This window comes from Triticum urartu, chromosome 7A (assembly GCF_056163025.1).
Source record: "Triticum urartu cultivar PI428250 chromosome 7A, HENAU_Tu73, whole genome shotgun sequence".
In the NCBI taxonomy this organism is placed as follows: Eukaryota; Viridiplantae; Streptophyta; class Magnoliopsida; order Poales; family Poaceae; genus Triticum; species Triticum urartu.
The window spans coordinates 47,046,621-47,064,417 of record NC_141879.1 but is presented as its reverse complement, the minus strand read 5'-3'; the positions used below and the strand labels follow the sequence as shown (position 1 = coordinate 47,064,417).

The 17,797-nt window shown below is 44.7% G+C and overlaps 1 long non-coding RNA gene across 2 annotated transcripts; it reads left to right on the top strand.

The window, feature by feature from the left end:
* Positions 1–2,083: 2,083 nt before the first annotated feature.
* Positions 2,084–4,881, top strand: LOC125521284 (uncharacterized). Of its 2 annotated transcripts, XR_007289142.2 has the most exons (6): positions 2,084–2,212; positions 2,553–2,626; positions 2,716–2,842; positions 2,997–3,051; positions 4,276–4,398; positions 4,758–4,881. It is a non-coding gene; the product is annotated as an uncharacterized LOC125521284 (long non-coding RNA). The 2 variants fall into 2 exon arrangements; XR_015611006.1 differs by lacking the exons at positions 2,084–2,212; positions 2,553–2,626; positions 2,716–2,842; positions 2,997–3,051 and adding an exon at positions 4,068–4,152.
* The last annotated feature ends 12,916 nt before the right edge of the window (positions 4,882–17,797 follow it).

Below are 17,797 nucleotides of genomic sequence, written 5' to 3'. Positions count from 1 at the left end.
GCGGCGACCTAGTCGGCCGCAGAGAGTCGGGTGCGCCACTGGCGGCGGGGTGGGATATCTCTCTCCACGGGGTCGAGGAGGAGGCGGGTTGCCCCGCCATTCCATGGCTCGGGGATGGCCGTCCGCATCTCGCTCGATGGAGATTCGGGTCCGGCTTCGGCTGGCCGCCGGCTCTTTCTCGTGCCGCGCGTGGACGTTGCTCGTAGTCGGTGTCCGGGACGTCGCGCCGTGATCTCGGCGCGGGGGAGGGCTTCCCGCGCGGGCGTCGGCTTCATGCCGCCGTGCGGCCGGGTCAATCAGTTGCTGGATGCGCCGGGTCATGTGGGGGAGTTCTTCGGCCTCCAAGCCGTCCAACTCGTCCACGGCCGCCTGGGCGGCACGCAAGTTCTCGAGCGGAGTGGCATAGACCGGGCGGTCGACTCCCAGCATGTCGGCGATGATGGTGCCGCGTTGCTTGACAATGCCGGCCCGGCTTGGCCCGCCCGGGGCCGGCGTGCCGAAGGCGGCGCGGTCAGCTTCGCGCTGGTAGGCCTCAGTGAGGCGTCTCACGGAAGCCAACCTCCGGCCCTCTGCGAGGAGGGCGAGGCGGCGCGCCTCCAGTGCTTCGTCGTCGGCATCAGCCGGGAGGGGGGTGGACAAGTCGTGGGCCGCCGCGTGCGGGGCGTCGTGGGCGCTCTCGTCGGCCGGGCCGCCGTGGCCGACGTCCATCACTTCGGTGGTGACAGTATCGCGGCCGTCGGTCCGAGGAAGCGGGTCGTTGTAGATCGCGACGTTGGTGGGGAAGGTGTCGAAGGAGGCCGTGTCGGAGTCGACAGGCATCGGGTCTGTGGAGCCAACCGACTCCAGATCCACAGCAGGCTCGCTAGAGACATGGAGCTGGCCGAGGAGGTTGGCGAGGTGGTCAGTGCCCGCATCGGAGGCAAGCTCGTCGGAGATGAGGGTTTCGTCGAGGAGATTGGCGAGGCTGCTCGCTGCGCAGATGCTGGTGACGCCTTGCAGCGCGTCGTGGCAAGCGCCATCGGGCATGCCCGGCTGGCGACGCTCGCTGGGGAGGAAGAGGGTTCCCGTCCAGAAAAGGTCTCCGGACGACGGTGCACCTGGCCCCACGGTGGGCGCACAGTGACGATATCATCTACAGTGTATCTGTCCCTGGGCACTGTTTTATAAAATGCACCAGGAACAAAGAGGCATCCACATCATGTACCTAGGCATGGTGCCCCATGCCCACTTGCCCCCCGCGCCACTACCTAGCTTAGGTAGTAAGCTACCACCATGCCTATATAAAGCACCCATCCATCCATTCACCAGCGAGGCCACACCACATGCACGAGGCCGGCCACAATGGCTCCCTGGGCATTCTCACACACTCCACGCATGCATGCATACTAGCTAGCAAGCAAGCTAGCTAGCGCACACATATCCATTCAGCCTAGCACACACTTGTGCTCATATGCATATACGGGATCAGATGCACCTGGCACTTATCCCAGATACAGATCCAGGAGCACTTTGTACTGCCCGATGTACACCCCAGGTAAATACACTCAGACATGCAGCAGTAGGAGTATTATCTCTACGGAGAGCTTCGAAGCTGGGTAAACCACCGCGTGCTACTCGCATACCCGCTCCTGGGCCTATTAGCAGCAGTCTTACCCACACACTAAGCTCTTGTGGCATCTGTCGACTCGCAAGCCCCCCGTGAGAATACCACGACACCTACAAGCTTTACATTTGCCAACTGAGCTTATATTTCTGTCAAATCACTAAAAAAGTAGGGTATTTTTAACTAAAAAATAATATAAATAGCATGGTATTCTAACCTGCAGTTCTAGGCTGTGCATAGTGAAAACGATTTTGTATCAACAATTCATTCATGAGAAACATTTAAATTGCTTTATCTATGCGATGGGCATTTATTTGATTGAATATGCTTGGTACATTCTTTCTGAGACTTTGCTGCTAAACTATATTTATACAAATAACTCATGCACGCTAATTACATACTTGAATGGTTAATGGGCTCACTATTCTATAGTAGAATTTCTACTTTTGTTTCTCTGATATTTAATTAATTTTCAGGCACTACCAATATACTGAACTATGACTTAAATTATTTGGCAAACTTCATGAGTGAGTTGAGATTGAAGGTTATTACTGGCTATTGATGTGATGGCACCTATGATGGCAAACTTCACGAGTGACCAAATATCAGGTATCTGCCAAACACTCACATAATGCCCTTCTAAATAAAGTTAAGTTCATAATGAGGAAACAAACTTTTGGACTGGTGGAGCAAATATTACCAATCACCACTACTTCAAACCCATGGGATTGAATGCAAAGAAATCTGTAGCTTAATCATGTGCTTATACATCATGCTTTGTTGTCCTCAAATATTTTATCTAGGACAAAATTTCTTTGAGATAACCTGTTTTGTCTTATCTTGCCTTAACTTCGCCTCACCTCAAGTGCCCCAGTCGCTCTCTTCCGCGCCCGTGTTCTCTTTGCTGCCGGTCATGCTTGCGTGATTGATTCCATTCGCCACTTTGCAGGTGGACCAGGATCTGAGGGCTTTGTTCTATTTGTCGGTCACCCTTGCCTTGGCACTAGCCGTGCAATGGAAGAGGTTCGTTCTTGCTCCACTTTTGAAGATGCTTTTACTGCTCGTTGTGTGCGATGATGTTACTCATTTAGGTTTGTTCTTTTGAGCCGCAGGGGTGTGGTTTTGGGTTTGGTTGTGCTTTCAAGATCCGTTGATGTTGTACCTGCTGTGGAATTTTGACGTGTCTATTGTCTGTTGCCGTTCTTAGGGTCTGCTCTTCTCTGGACCACGGTTCAATAGGTGCTTCTCTTTTACCGTTCTATTATCAAGGCATTCATGTATCCATTCACTCTGTTTTCATGAATAATGCTTGAGCATTCTGATCCTCACTTTTGTGATTTTGTTGTTAAACTGTACAGAAATAACTCATGTATTGCTAATTCCCTACTTGAAGGCTACTGCTGTGAAGGCACCTGTCATGGAAAACTTCACGAGTGAGCAAATATCAGGTTTCTGGCAAGCACCGACATACACGAGTGATTCAGAACATGTGCTTTGTATCTAGGTTGTCTTGGTCTAGAGCTTTTATCGCCTCTTCACAATCTATTAGAAAAAAAACTTTTACCTGAATCATCATGTTGAAGATATATTCCTATCATTACACATACTTGATATTTGATGTCATGTGTACTGCATAATCTTTTGTACTCTATCCACTTACCCAGGATTCTATGATCTCCAATGATAGTGGAATTGGACTCGAAAAATTTATCAGTAGCTTAGCTTTGTTTGAATAATAAGTAGAAAGTAAAAAAATTAATTGTACAAACCAATAAAGCTCTAAATAAGTTTAAGTTCATAATGCAGATTGGTCCCTACAAAGGGAGTTTTTTTTTGTTGCATTGCTTGCTTTATTTTGTATGTTGCTCTTTTCCACAGTCGACCAGGAGACAAATTTGGTATCAACCCTTGTCCTTGATCTTTGCAGAAGAGGTTTTTGTTCTTTTATTTGATATATTGGTGCTAAAAGACAAGTCATGAGTCAGTGGCAGGGTAGTCGAGATGGATCTATCTAAGTACTTATATAAGTATGTTGTTGGTCTGCTTGCTTTGGTTTATCCAGTTTTTGCCTTTAAATGAACTAACTCAAATTCGTATTTATGCTTGATGGGTGATTGGATATGAGATCTTCAGAAAGGTGGTTTTATTTACACAAGTAAACGCAAATTCACGTCGTTTAGTTATGGTGTGTGTATATACAGTTGATGCTGCACTGATGTATAACTTGATGTTTCTGAAACCCTAAAAAAACTTGGTGTTTCTGCAACTTCTAGAGTGTTTGTTTGGTAAATGTCATCGGTGACTTCCCTGATATTTCAGGTGCTCAATTTGCAAAGCTTCTCAAACAGCTAGGTTGTTTATCTATTATTTTACTCTCCATGTCATCTCTGCATCTTTTTTCTTCAGTTTTGTTATGTGGTTTGCTATGCAACCTTCGGTGTTGTGGTGCATATAACTTCTCATGGTCTCATTTCTGGTAGCAAAGCTATAGCCTTTTGTTGCTTCATCAGCATTGCTTACTTTTACATGGGAGTAGCTTGGCTTTAAAGGTTTGTTTTGTTTTCTTCATACGACCTGTTTCGACTGCTGAGTTCAATTTGCAACTCTCCGTACTTCAAAGCTACTACACTTGACGAGAAATACTCACGCATATGTTTTCTTATTCATCTCAGCACCCATCCTCATAGAACCATCATTAGAATGAGCAAAGCGCCACTTCATTTAGAGAAGAAAGGAAGGAGAAGAATGGCTCTATTCCTTGATGCTGAAGTCCTTGAAGTAATTACATGAAGGTGGTGAGTGATCTGATCTTGACTAATAGCCTTTTTCTCTTCAATGGTTAATGATTTTCTCAAGTTTCTTTGCATGGAAAAGAGTATATCTATGTTAGACCTTACAGAAGCATCTATATGCATTTTCCCTATGCCTGCTGCAAGATTCATTATGCACACAGTATTAACTGCAATTAAACTGGTATTTAAAGATGAGTTTATATAAGGTTCTACTCCCTCCATTTTTAAAATATAAGCCCTTTAATATATTTCAATACAGACTACATACGGATGTATATAGACATATTTAAGAGTATAGATTCACTTATTTTTCTCCATACGTAGTCCCTATTAAAATCTCTGAAAGTTACATTTATGAACAGAGGGAGTACATTCCAATCGCTTGCGCGGGAGAGGCTGTATGCTCATGCTATTTGTTTCTTGGCTTTTGTGTTGTTGCTACCTGTATCTGTTGTATTACTATGGTGGACTGTGAGATGTATGTCACTGGTTGTGTCTATATGTGATCTGTTTTTTTAAAACATTTATATGTGATCTGTTTGTGTATGACTGTTTATTGTTCTATTTGCATCCAGCTTTGTGGTTGTGATATTAGTGTGGTCTTATGCTGCGTGCCCCTCAACCAATATCTTGCTTTTTTTATATTTGCAATGCTTCGATGACTGTATTATCAAATTGGATATGATTGTACCCGGCGTGGTGGATATGACTGAACCCGGCAGCGGTTAAGCCGCATTTCCTACCGAGTGGAGTAGTAGCTGAGAGCAACTCCGTGGAGGATGTTGGGGAGGGCGAGCCAGCACGACCGCGGAGAAGACCAACTCCAAGAAGGAGGACAAGCGAGATGCGGCCACCAACGCCTTGATCGCAAGTGTGGACGGCATGATGAATAAGAAGGACTCAATGGAGGAGGAGCGCCGGTGTTTCAAGGCGGAGCAAATGGATGCTTTCATGGAGATCCAAAGGAGGAGGCTTGATCTTGACGCCAAGAAGCAAGCCAAGATGTTCGAGCTCGAGGCTGAGAAGCAAGCCAAGATGCTAGAGATCGAGGCCGCCAACGCCAAGACAAAGGTGAAAGAAGTGGCTCTTGCAAGCATGATGACCGGGGTGGAGATCATGAAGGTGGATCTCAACGCCTTGTCACCAAGGAAGAGGCCGTGGTTCGAGAAGATGCAGGCCGACATGCTCAAGTTCGAGGACGAGTGATCTATGGTGTCGAGGGCCATCTTTTTGTATGCCGGCAGGTGTGCCGGCATGACCACGGGAGCCGCGATGGCGTGGTCGAACTCCAAGTCCCACCATTTTTTGTGTGCTGGCATGTGTGCCTGCCGGCTGGCGAGTGCGCCAGCATGAACTGTGGTATTTTCCGAAGCCGACATTGTATGCCGGTGCTGGCATGGTGCCGGCATGAGACATGGCCGCTGGCATGATCGTCCGTGGGCCTTTTTTATTTAAAAGTTGAATGCAGACATGAAATGGGTCAGCGCGTTGGGCGCATTGCCGACCCAAATGCAAAACTGGGCGGACGCCGGGCGAGCGGCCGACCCAAACGGACAAAAAAGCGGACGAATCGCTGTGCGTTTGGGTCGGCCCGTTGAAGTTGCTCTGATGACTTGACTTTGGTTTACACACACAAAGCAACAGCAGTAGATCAATGTTTGCCTCGGGACTTGATTTCTGTGTGAGTGGTAGGTAATATGGACACTGCGTACGGAGCAGCGGTTGCAACGCGTCAGAACACCAAGGACAGCTGCAGCCTTTTGGGATTTCCACCGGGTAAACCGGATAAAGAGCTGCAGCTATGATAACTTGGCAAAATCTGTGGTCGGACAGCTCGACTGAACTTCAGTCGTCCTCGGAGTAGGAACATGGCAGATAAATCGCCTCCTGCCAAGACCTCATCCTGGACTCGGCGGACTACCATGGCCCGTGAGGCGGCCGTACAACATGTAACCCTAAAACAGTCTCAATCTCAAATCCGCCGCCCAAAAACACTTCCTCAATTTTGACTGATGAACTTATAGTTGATGTGAATTTTCCATGCCAGCTTTCATTGAACCGGAAAATCACGAACTTCTCGAACCCTAGAAAAAAATCCCTTCAAGAACTCAACACCACCATACGCAGGCCCTACGGTGGGCGCCAACTGTTATGGAATTGTCATGACAGATGTCCTTGTTGAAAGTACTTAGTCGTGAGGCCAACGCATCTATGTGGTAGGTTGAGAGGGGTTGTGCGGAACCGAGAGATGCAACACAAGACAAGGGTTTAAACAGCTTCGGACCCGGGAAATATCATCCGGTAACAACCCTACATGTTGTTTGTGGCTAGGTCTTATTATCATCATGAGGGAGTCGCCATATATCCGGCTCTCCTAATTGTGTCTAGCCTTAAGATTATTTTCTCCCTCTCTTGGGGTGCCCTGCCCCTCTTTATATTAGTTGAAGGGGCGGGTTACATATAGAGTCCAACTTGGATTGGGACTTTAACTATTTCTGACTTCGTCACGGGCTTCTCTCCATGGGCTTCTTAATGTCATGGGCTTCTTAATGTCATGGGCCTCTTAACATCTTTATTAACCCCAGGAGACTCTGTCTGCTGGGTTATGACTATCTGCCGGCTTACCACTATCTGCCGGCTTACCACCTGGCTTACAATCTGACTTATAATCTGGCTTATAATCTGTCCTCCAGCTTACCATCTGGCTTATAATCTGACTTGTAATCTATCCGCCGGCTTACCATCTGACTTAACATCTGCCGGCTTATAATCTGACTTAACATCTGCCGGCTTATAATCTAACTTAACATTTGCCGGCTTATAATCTGACTTAACGTCTGTCGGCTTATAATCTGACTTAACATCTGCTGACTTATAATCTGCCGGGTCACCATTGAAACACCAAGTCCCAGCCGGGTCAATACCGCAGGGTATATCCCCGACAACCAGCCCAATCTACATCAGAATAAGCCACCAAGTCATGGTCAGGAGAGTGATAGAGTTGGAGCCCGTAATGAGAGGTGGCCTTGAGATACCGCAAGATCCGCTTGACGAACTGAAGATGAGAGGTGCGTGGATCATGCATGAAGAGACAAGCCTATTGCATCGCACAGGAAATGTCAGGGCGTGTCAAAGTAAGATACTGGAGGGCACCTGCGAGGCTGCGATAGAGGGTAGGGTCGGGAACGGGTGCACCAGCGGTGGTAGAAAGTTTGGACTTTGTGTCGATGGGGTTGAAATTTCTCATCTTTGCGCGGTCTAAGATCTCGAGGATGTATTGTTGTTGGGAGAGGAAGAGGCCATGCTTGGAGCAGGTTATGTTGACACCAAGGAAGTGGTGAATGTCACCAAGATCGGTCATGCAAAATTCGGACTTGAGGGATGAGATGATGGAGTGTAATATGGAAGTGGTGTTGGCGGTGAGGATGATGTCATCCATGTATAGAAGGAGGTAGGCAATGGCTGAACCATGACGAAAAATAAAGAGGGAAGTGTCGCACTTAGAAGCAACGAAACCCAAGGAGAGAAGGAAAGCCTGGAACAGAAGGAACCAAGTGCGAGGCGCCTGTTTCAACCCATACAATGACTTTTTCAAAAGGCAGACATGGGTGGGGCGAGAGGAATCAAGGAAGCCGGTGGGCTGATTGCAATAGACGATTTCACCGAGTGTGCCATGGAGAAAGGCGTTCTTGACATCCATTTGATGGATGGGCCAAGAGTGAGCAGTAGCGAGGCTAAGAACCACACGCATCGTAGCCGGTTTGACAACCGGACTAAAGGTCTCGGTGTAGTCGATGCCCTCTTGTTGAGTGAACCCACGGAGAACCCAACGAGGCTTGTAGCGAGCTAACGAGCAATCCAGATGAAGCTTGTGCCGAAAGATCCACTTCCCGGTGACCACATTGACACCTGCAGGTCTAGGAACCAAACACCACGTATCATTCTTTAACAAAGCATTAAACTCATCAAGCATAGCTGCGTGCCAATGGGGATCCTTTAAGGCAGATTTGTAAGAAAAGGGAAGTGGTGAAATATCAGTAGAGGAGGTGACAAAAAATAAACATCTCGGTTGAGCAAAACCAGATTTTGCCTGGGTTGTCATTTTATGTGGGTTTAGAGGAGGTAAGATGGGGACTGCATTGGGGGGAGACGTGGAGGGGAGGGAGTGGGCGGCACAAAACAAGAGGAGGATTTGGTAGGATCAGAAGTAGAGGCGTCAGGGGAGGAAGGCGTGGAATCAGAGGAGGATTCGGACGGGGCAGTAGGTGACGCGGTAGGTGGCATGGGAGGAGGGGACACGTGGGGTCCGTTGGGTGGGGAGGTGGATCCTGTGGAGGTAGTGGGGGAGCAGGCGGGCACGTGGCGAGACGTGGATGGCTGCATGGGTTCGCAGGGTCCGCCTGCGGGAGATTTATACGTCTCCCGTCGTATCTATAATTTTTGATTGTTCCATGCCAATATTCTACAGCCTTCATATACTTTTGGCAACTTTTTATACTATTTTTGGGACTAACATATTGATCTAGTGCCCGGTGCCAGTTCCTCTTTGTTGCATGTTTTTTGTTTCGTAGAAAATCCATATCAAACGGAGTCCAAATGGGATAAAAATTTATAGAGATTTTTTTTGGAATATATGTGATTTTGGGGAAGAAGAATCAACGCGATACGATGCACGAGAGGGCCACGAGGCAGGGGGCGCGCCCCAGGGGGCCAGGCGCGCCCTGGGCCCTCATGGCCACCCCGTAAGGCAGTTGGAGCCCTTCTTTCGCCGCAAGAAATCAAATATCCAGATAAAAATCGGGTCCAAAATGCAGCCCAATCGAAGTTAGGGATCTCCGGAAATTTAAGGAACGGTGAAAGGGAAGAATCAGGGAACACAGAAATAGAGAGAGACAGATCCAATCTCGGAGGGGCTCTCGCTTCTCCCACGCCATGGAGACCATGGACCAGAGGGTAAACCCTTCTCCCATCTAGGGAGAAGGTCAAGGAAGAAGAAGAAGGAGGGGGGCTCTCTCCCCCTCTCTTCCGGTGGCACCGGAGTGCCGCCGAGGCCATCATCGTCACCGCAATCTACACCAACAACTTCACCGCCGTCATCACCAACTCTTCCCCCCTCTATGCAGCGGTGTAATCCCTCTTTTACCCGCTGTAATTTCTACTTAAACATGGTACTCAGCGCTATATATTATTTCCCAATGATGTATGGCTATCTATGATGTTTGAGTAGATCCGTTTTGTCCTATGGGTTAATTGATGATCGTGATTGGTTTGAGTTGCATGTTTTATCATTGGTGCTGTCCTATGGTGCTCTCCGTGTCGCACAATCGTGAGGTATCCTTGCTGTAGGGTCTGCAATATGTTCATGATTTTCTTATGGTGGGTGGCGTGAGTGACATAAGAACAGACCCGAGTAAGTAGGTTGTTTGTGTATGGGAATAAAGAGGACTTGATACTTTAATGCTATGGTTGGGTTTTACCTTAATGATCTTTAGTAGTTACGGATGCTTGCTAGAGTTCCAATCATAAGTGCATATGATCCAAGAACAGAAAGTATGTTAGCTTATGCCTCTCCCTCATATAAAATTGCAATAATGATTACCGGTCTAGTTATCAATTGCCTAGGGACAAATAACTTTCTCCTGACAAAAAGCTCTCCACTATAACTAATTTAGTTGTGTCTTTATCTAAACAGCCCCTACTTTCTATTTACGTGCTCTTTATATTGTTGCTTACCTATCCAAAAACACCTACAAAGTACTTCTAGTTTCATACTTGTTCTTGGTAAAGCGAATGTTAAGCGTGCGTAGAGTTGTATCGGTGGTCGATAGAACTTGAGGAAATATTTGTTCTACCTTAAGCTCCTCGTTTGGTTCGACACTCTTACTTATCGAAAGAGGCTACAATTGGTCTCCTATACTTGTGGGTTATCAAGACCTTTTTCTGGCGTCGTTGCCGGGGAGTTATTATAGCATGGGGTGAATATTCTCGTGTGTGCTTGTTTGCTTTATCACTAAGTAGTTTTTTTCCTATTCTTAGTTGTTCTCTATCTTTAGTTATGGATATGGAACACGAAATACCAAAAACAATTAGGTTTACTTGCTACTCATGGAGATGGGGAACCTCCTAAAACCCTCGATGCTCATTATGTGAAAGAAATTATGTGCTACTTTAATAATCCTGAGAAAACCCCATTCAATTATGTAATGGGAGACACGTTGGATCAACGTGCACTACTAGGGAAAACCTCATACACAGAACTTTAGCAGTAGCGAGGGTCAAAAAAGCACGCTGGTGCTAAGTAGCAGTAGCGCGCCTGTGCAAACCGCGCTGCAGATAAAGTTCTAGCAGTAGCGCGTCTCCTTCTAAACACGTTACTACTAAAATTCCCACGGCTTAGCCGATAGGCTACACATAGTAGTAGCGACCTATAACGAACAGCGCTACCGCTACTTTCTTTGTAGCAGCGCGTTTTAGTCTAAACTCGCTACTGATAGAGGATATAAAATTAAATGGAAAGCAAATAGAAAGGTAATTGAAAATGAAAGAAATAGAATAAGGTGAAAGGAAAAAAATAAAATGTGACGAAAACTAAATGAAAAAGGGGAAAAAGAGAATGGTGTACCAGTAGCGTGTATTCCAGAATGCGCTGTAGCTAACGTAGCAGTAGCGCCCTTTCTGGAACGCGCTACTGGTACTTCTGACTTAACCACGGGGTTCGTCCTTCCCCACGGCCACTTCATCCCCCAAATCCAACTCCACTCTCGCCGCCGCCGTCGCCCCTCGGCCACCGCGCGCTCTCCACACACCCTCTATGCCGCCCCCGACCCCAGATTCAACGCCGCCCCGCCCCCGACCTCAACGCCGCCCGGACGCCGCCCCCGACCCCGACCTCAACGCCGCCCCGGACGCCGCCCCCGCCCCCCCGACCTCAACGCCGCCCAGGAGCCCCGACCACGACCTTGACGCCGCCTGCCCCTCCCTCGTCGCAGGCACCCATGGTGGGCACGCCTGCTCCTCCCTCTCCCCTACCTCTTCCTAGGGTTTCTACCTCCATCAAATTAGTTAGGGTTCATGTAAGGGTGGAAACGAATCAGATGCGGATGCGGCTCAAATGAGTTAGGGTTCATGTAAGGGTGGAAACGAATCAAATTTCTAAGATGAATCATAAAACGAGTAAAATTTGACCACTTATTTCACTTTATAGTTGGATAATTGGAATATCCGCTACCACTTTCCACCCCTATAGGTTCATCAAATTAGATGGTAATTAGGGCAGTAGTTCCTAGGTACTAATTAGTTACTAAGAACTAGGTACTAATTAGGTACTAGAATATTTTTATTTATAGTAAGTTTATTTTTAGTAAGAACTAGTTGAATTAATAGAACTAGTTAGTAAGAACTTGTTGCTCTTTTTTTAGTTAAAGCAATTTTCCCGCATCGACGTGGACGATGCCTATCCCGCATCCTCGTCGTCGAGTCGGCGGAGGACGACACCTGCTTGACCAGATGGGCCATGTCCGGGACCGGGCTCCGCCGGGGTGGTACTGGGAGGCGCTACCTACCGGGGGGCGCAGGTTGGTGAGGAGCCAGCCTGTCGTTGACCCGAACCTTCTTTGGTGGCGGTCGCGTGGGCCAGTGACGGTCCAGAGGCTCGAGGACTCCGCGGAGGTGGTGCGTCACCGTGTCAGTGAGGAGGACGCGCACATCCGTCGCTACTTGTTTGCGTTGGAGCACAGGTTCTCCAATACCTGGCAGGTTCTCCAGGGATCTCACTGGAGCTATGATCCCGTGATGGTTCCTTCTCTGTGGGTGTCCACCGCCCATGCCGATACCCGTCGTGTGCTAGGGTTTTAGTTGTACTAGTGATGTTATATGTATGACACTATTCGGGATGTATTAGTGATAATATTCGACGATGTACGGACGCATGAGATAATTTACTTTTGCTTATTGAATGCATGCTAATTTGAGTCTTATAAGATATTTTGAAATGTATATCTTTAGTTGCTCAATATCCAAGTGGCCGGTCATGTTTGCAGGTTACACCTCCGAGTGGCCTATGTTTTGCCGGAGTGTTGATTCATTTCCGTTCCGGCAAATTTCAGGCGCTCGATATGTCCTATTTTAGCAAAGGTCATGCTGGATTTTTCCGTGAATTTTGGCTTGACTTTGCCAGAATATGTAGGAAATATCGAGTGCCCCGGATTTATGTGTTGAGTATCCTGGTAGTTGTCTTCTATTGATTTTCAATTAATGTTTTAACTATGAACATAGGAAATGTCTGACGACAAAAAGGATTTCGGTATTTGCAAATACTGCGAAGACGAGCGCGGCCTGTGCGATGAAATCTTCCTAGATGATGATAGGCGCTTCAGCATCAAGCTGGACGAGAACTTCGAAGTGGATACAGTAAGTCACAACGACAAGTCTTTTTTCATAATTAAGCATGACATCTGCTTCATTTGCTTCAACTTATTTTTTTTACTATTCTACTAGTGTATCCCGTGCCATGCAAGAGTTTTTGTATTGGATAAGATAGGTTTCATTCATGCTATGGAGGTAAAGAAAGTTTACTTGAAGACCGAGCATGGTTATATTTTCCATGCAAAATTATACAATTCAGACGACTACACCTATTTTGGATGCAAAACATGGCGAGCACTATGCAAGACTTATGCATTTGAGCCTGATATGGTTATCACCTTTGATATTCGTCCGGAAGATGATATTGAAGGTAATACCGACATCTACGTCGATGTGCAGACGCCTCCAGTTACACCATTATGTAAGTTTCTCAACCATATTTATGTCTTTGATATTGTTTATTCAAAAATAGTTGACAACTAATTTGTATTGTCAGCTTATTTCGGTGCAAGCAAACATGTCCAGCGCTTGGTAGACAGGACCTACTACTGTCCCGGGGCTGATCTAAACTGCGACCAATAGTGTTCGTAATGAACTTCGGTCACATCTATTTAGGAAGGATGGTAAGATTTTTAATATTTGTCCTCAGTGCATCTTTTCCATACATTATTTGTGAAGCTAAACTTCATTGTTAAGTATGTGACCATACGATGTTCTTCAACAGGGACTCCCGATGAATGTTGTGCCTTATGGGATCGAGACTAAAGGTACCATGAGTATTATTAGCTTACGGCCAAGATATCCTACATGTTACTTTAGTGCATTCAAGATCAGTGATGAATGCTTAATAGTGCAAGACTGGACCAGATATGTGATGGGGGAGCGCAGACAAGTACTAGGGGGCAGCAAACAGATGTGCTACCCAAAATTAGGAGACAGGTTCATCTGCATGATCCAACTTGATCAAGGAGGAGAGCTACACATGTTTTATGTTGTTTTACCTAAGAGAGAGCAGCAGGAGTGATTAGCTAGAAATGAGTTTGAGGATGATGATGTGCTACACTATTACTATGATGATAAAATAGCTAGCGTTGGTGGTAATGACTGATGATTATTATTAGCTAGTGTTAGTGGTGATTAAATAAATATTGTTGGTGGTAATGATTATGATGATGATTAAATAGCTTGTGCTGGCGGATTAGATTCAAGTGGAGGCAACATGTGGTGCACATCGAAAGTACTACTAGTCCAAACTAGATCAAGTTTTGATTAGTAGTATACTTTTGACATGCACCACATATTGCCTCCACTTGAACCTAATCCACCTTCATTTGACACACTGTTATGGACATAATGATGTAAACGTCATAACTGGTATTGTACCAATATTTGTACGATGGGCATAAATACACTAAAAATAAAAAAAACAATACTAGTAGCGATGGAAAGAAAACACGTTGCCAGTAGTTACATTAGCAGTAGCGTGGGAGTGAACAAGTGCTGCAGCTATTTGTCCTAGCAGTAGCGCGTGCGGCACACGTTACTGCTAAGCAATAGCTGTAGCGCCTTATTAGTAGCGCGCCAACCCGCGCTACTAGTGAGAACAAAACTAGCACTACTGCTAGGGTTTTCCCTAGTAGTGGTGAATACTTTAGGGACTATCACTTGACTCAAAAAGGGAAACTATTATGGGATCAATTTTATATGTTGTATTGGTATTCTAGGCAACTATGCTTGAGGTATGATTATACTTGTTGCTCTAGGATGAAGGCTCCACACCTTCCCTTTTCATGCAAATTTAATGATAATGAAACCTTGGCTTCTTATGTCAGAGGTATATATGATTACTATGATGTGGAACGAATAGAAGAATTTGTTGCTTTTAAGGGTGCATGTGAAATTGAATCTTGGTTTAAAGAGTTTGAAGATTTCGATGATTCAGTTTATAGACCTGAAAAGTTAGCTATCCATAAATATTGCTATGATAATTATGAATTCAATTCTGATATTGATGATTTTATTGAGAGAGTCTCCGCTGTCCAAGAAGAGATTAATATTTTGCAGGATTCTATGGAAGAAGAAATTGATGGAACTGTGAGCTCATTGGATGAAAAAGGTGATGAGGAGAGCGAAGAACAAAAGGAAGAAGAGCGGATTAGCTACCCGTGCCCACCTTCTAATGAGAGTAACTCTCCAACTCATACATTATTTAATGTCCCTTCGTTCTTACCGAAGGATGAATGCTATGATGATTGTTATGATCGCGTTCATTCTTTTGAAATATCCCTTTTTGATGATGCTTTCTATGCTTGTGGCCAAGATGCCAATATGAATTATGCTTATAAAGATGAGCTTGCTATAGTCCTATTATCTTTTTGAATTCTCCCGACTATACTATATCGGAGAAGTTTGCTCTTATTAAGGATTATGTTGATGGGTTGCATTTTACCGTTGCACATGATGATTTTTTTGATGATTTTAATATGCATGTGCTTGCTGCTCCTACTTGCAATTATTTTGAGAGAGGAACTACATCTCCACCTCTCTATGTTTCCAACACGATAAAATTGCAAGAAACTGTTTATACTATGCATTGGCCTTTACTTTGTGTGCATGAATTGTTCTTTTATGACGTGCTGATGCATAGGAAGAGAGTTAGACTTCGTTGTTGCATGATATATGTTACTTTGTGCTCACTACTAAATCACAAATCATTGTTAATTAAAATTGGCTTTGATATACCTTGGGATCTGGGTGGATCGATTACTTGAGCACTATATGCCTAGCTTAATGGCTTTAAAGAAAGCGCTGCCAGGGAGACAACCCGGATGTTTTAGAGAGTCATTTATTTCTGTTGTGTGTTTTTATAAAGTTTAAAAACAAAAAAATAAAGAGGGGAACCTAAAACTTTTTCAAAAAGAAAAGCAAAAGTGAGAAAGACGAGCATTGTTAAAATGGGAGCTAGCCTTGAACTTTTTCATGCCCATGGAAACTTTGTGAATCTTGATTACATCAACTTTTCAACAAAAATAATTACCCCCCTATACAATTCCATTGTATTATAAAAATAATGTGCCAAGATTTGCCTTTAGGATGTTTACATTGCTTGTTGGTTTATGCGGTGCAAAACAGAAACTTTGTCTGTAGTGCGCGATTTTACATTTTTTACTGGAACGTCAAACGGGTCTGAAAATTTTTGCACTGTATTTCTATACAAATTGTTTATTTTTAATAATTTTGGAAGAATTCTTGGCGTACCAGAAATATGGTGAATGTTCAGATTACTACAGACTGTCCTGTTTAAGACATATTTTGTTTTTGATGCATAGTTTGCTTGTTTTGATGAAACTATCGATTTATATCAGTGGATTAAGCCATGGAAAAGTTATATTACAGTAGCTACAGTGCAAAAGAAAAATATGAATTGGTTTGCAACAGTACTTAGAGTAGTGATTTGCTTTATTATACTAACGGATCTTACCGAGCTTTCTGTTGAGTTTTGTGTGGATGAAGTGTTCAAAGATTGAGGATGTCTCGATATGAGGATAAGGAGGAGAGTCAAGAGCTAAAGATTGGGGATGGCCAAGGCACCCCAAGTAAATATTCAAGGATACTCAAGCGTCTAAGCTTGGGGATGCCCCGGAAGGCATCCCATCTTTCTTCAACAAGTATCGTTAGGTTTTCAGATTCGTTTCATTCATGCGATATGTGCAAATCTTGGAGCGTCTTTTGCATTTAGTTTTCACTTTTCTTTGATGAACCATGCTGGTATGAGATAGTCCTTGGTTGATTTATAGAATGCTCATTGCACTTCACTTATATCTTTTGAGTATGGCTTTATAGAATGCTTCATGTGCTTCACTTATATCATTTGAAGTTATGATTGCCTATTTCTCTTCACATATAAAACCGCTGTTTGTAGAATGCTCTTTTGCTTCACTTATATTTGTTAGAGAGTGGGCATATCTTTTGTAGAAAGAATTAAACTCTCTTGCTTCACTTATATTTATTTGGAGAGATGACAGGAATTGATCATTCACATGGTTAGTCATAAAATCCTACATAAAACTTGTAGATCACTGAATATGATATGTTTGATTCCTTGCAATAGTTTTGCGATATAAAGATGGTGATATTAGAGTCATGCTAGTGGGTAGTTGTGGATTGTAGAAATACTTGTGTTGAAGTTTGTGATTCCCGTAGCATGCACGTATGGTGAACCGTTATGTAACGAAGTTGGAGCATGAGGTATTTATTGATTGTATTCCTTATGAGTGGCGGTCGGGGACGAGCGATGGTATTTTCCTACCAATCTATCCCCTTAGGAGCATGCGCGTAGTACTTTGTTTCAATGACTAATAGATTTTTGCAATAAGTATGTGAGTTCTTTATGACTAATGTTGAGTCCATGGATTATACGCACTCTCACTCTCACCCTTCCATCATTGCTAGCCTCTTCGGTACCGTGCATTGCCCTTTCTCCCCTCGAGAGTTGGTGCAAACTTCGCCGGTGCATCGAAACCCCGTGATAGGATACACTCTATCACACATAAGCCTCCTTATATCTTCCTCAAAACAGCCACCATACCTACCTATCATGGCATTTCCATAGCCATTCCGAGATATATTGCCATGCAACTTCCATCATCATCATATACATGGCTTGAGCATTTATTGTCATATTGGTTTGCATGATCGTAAGATAGCTAGCATGATGTTTTCATAGCTTGTCCGTTTTTTGATGTCATTGCCATGCTAGATCATTGCACATCCCGGTACACCGCCGGAGGCATTCATATAGAGTCATATCTTTGTTCTAGTATCGAGTTGTAATATTGAGTTGTAAGTAAATAAAAGTGTGATGATCATCATTATTAGAGCTTTGCCCCCCCCCCCAAAAAAAGAGAGGCCAAAGAAGCCTAAATAAAAAAGGGGGCCAAAGAAGCCCACCAAAAAAAAGAGAAAAAAGGGGCAATGTTAGTATCCTTTTACTACACTTGTGCTTCAAAGTAGCACCATGTTCTTCATATAGAGAGTC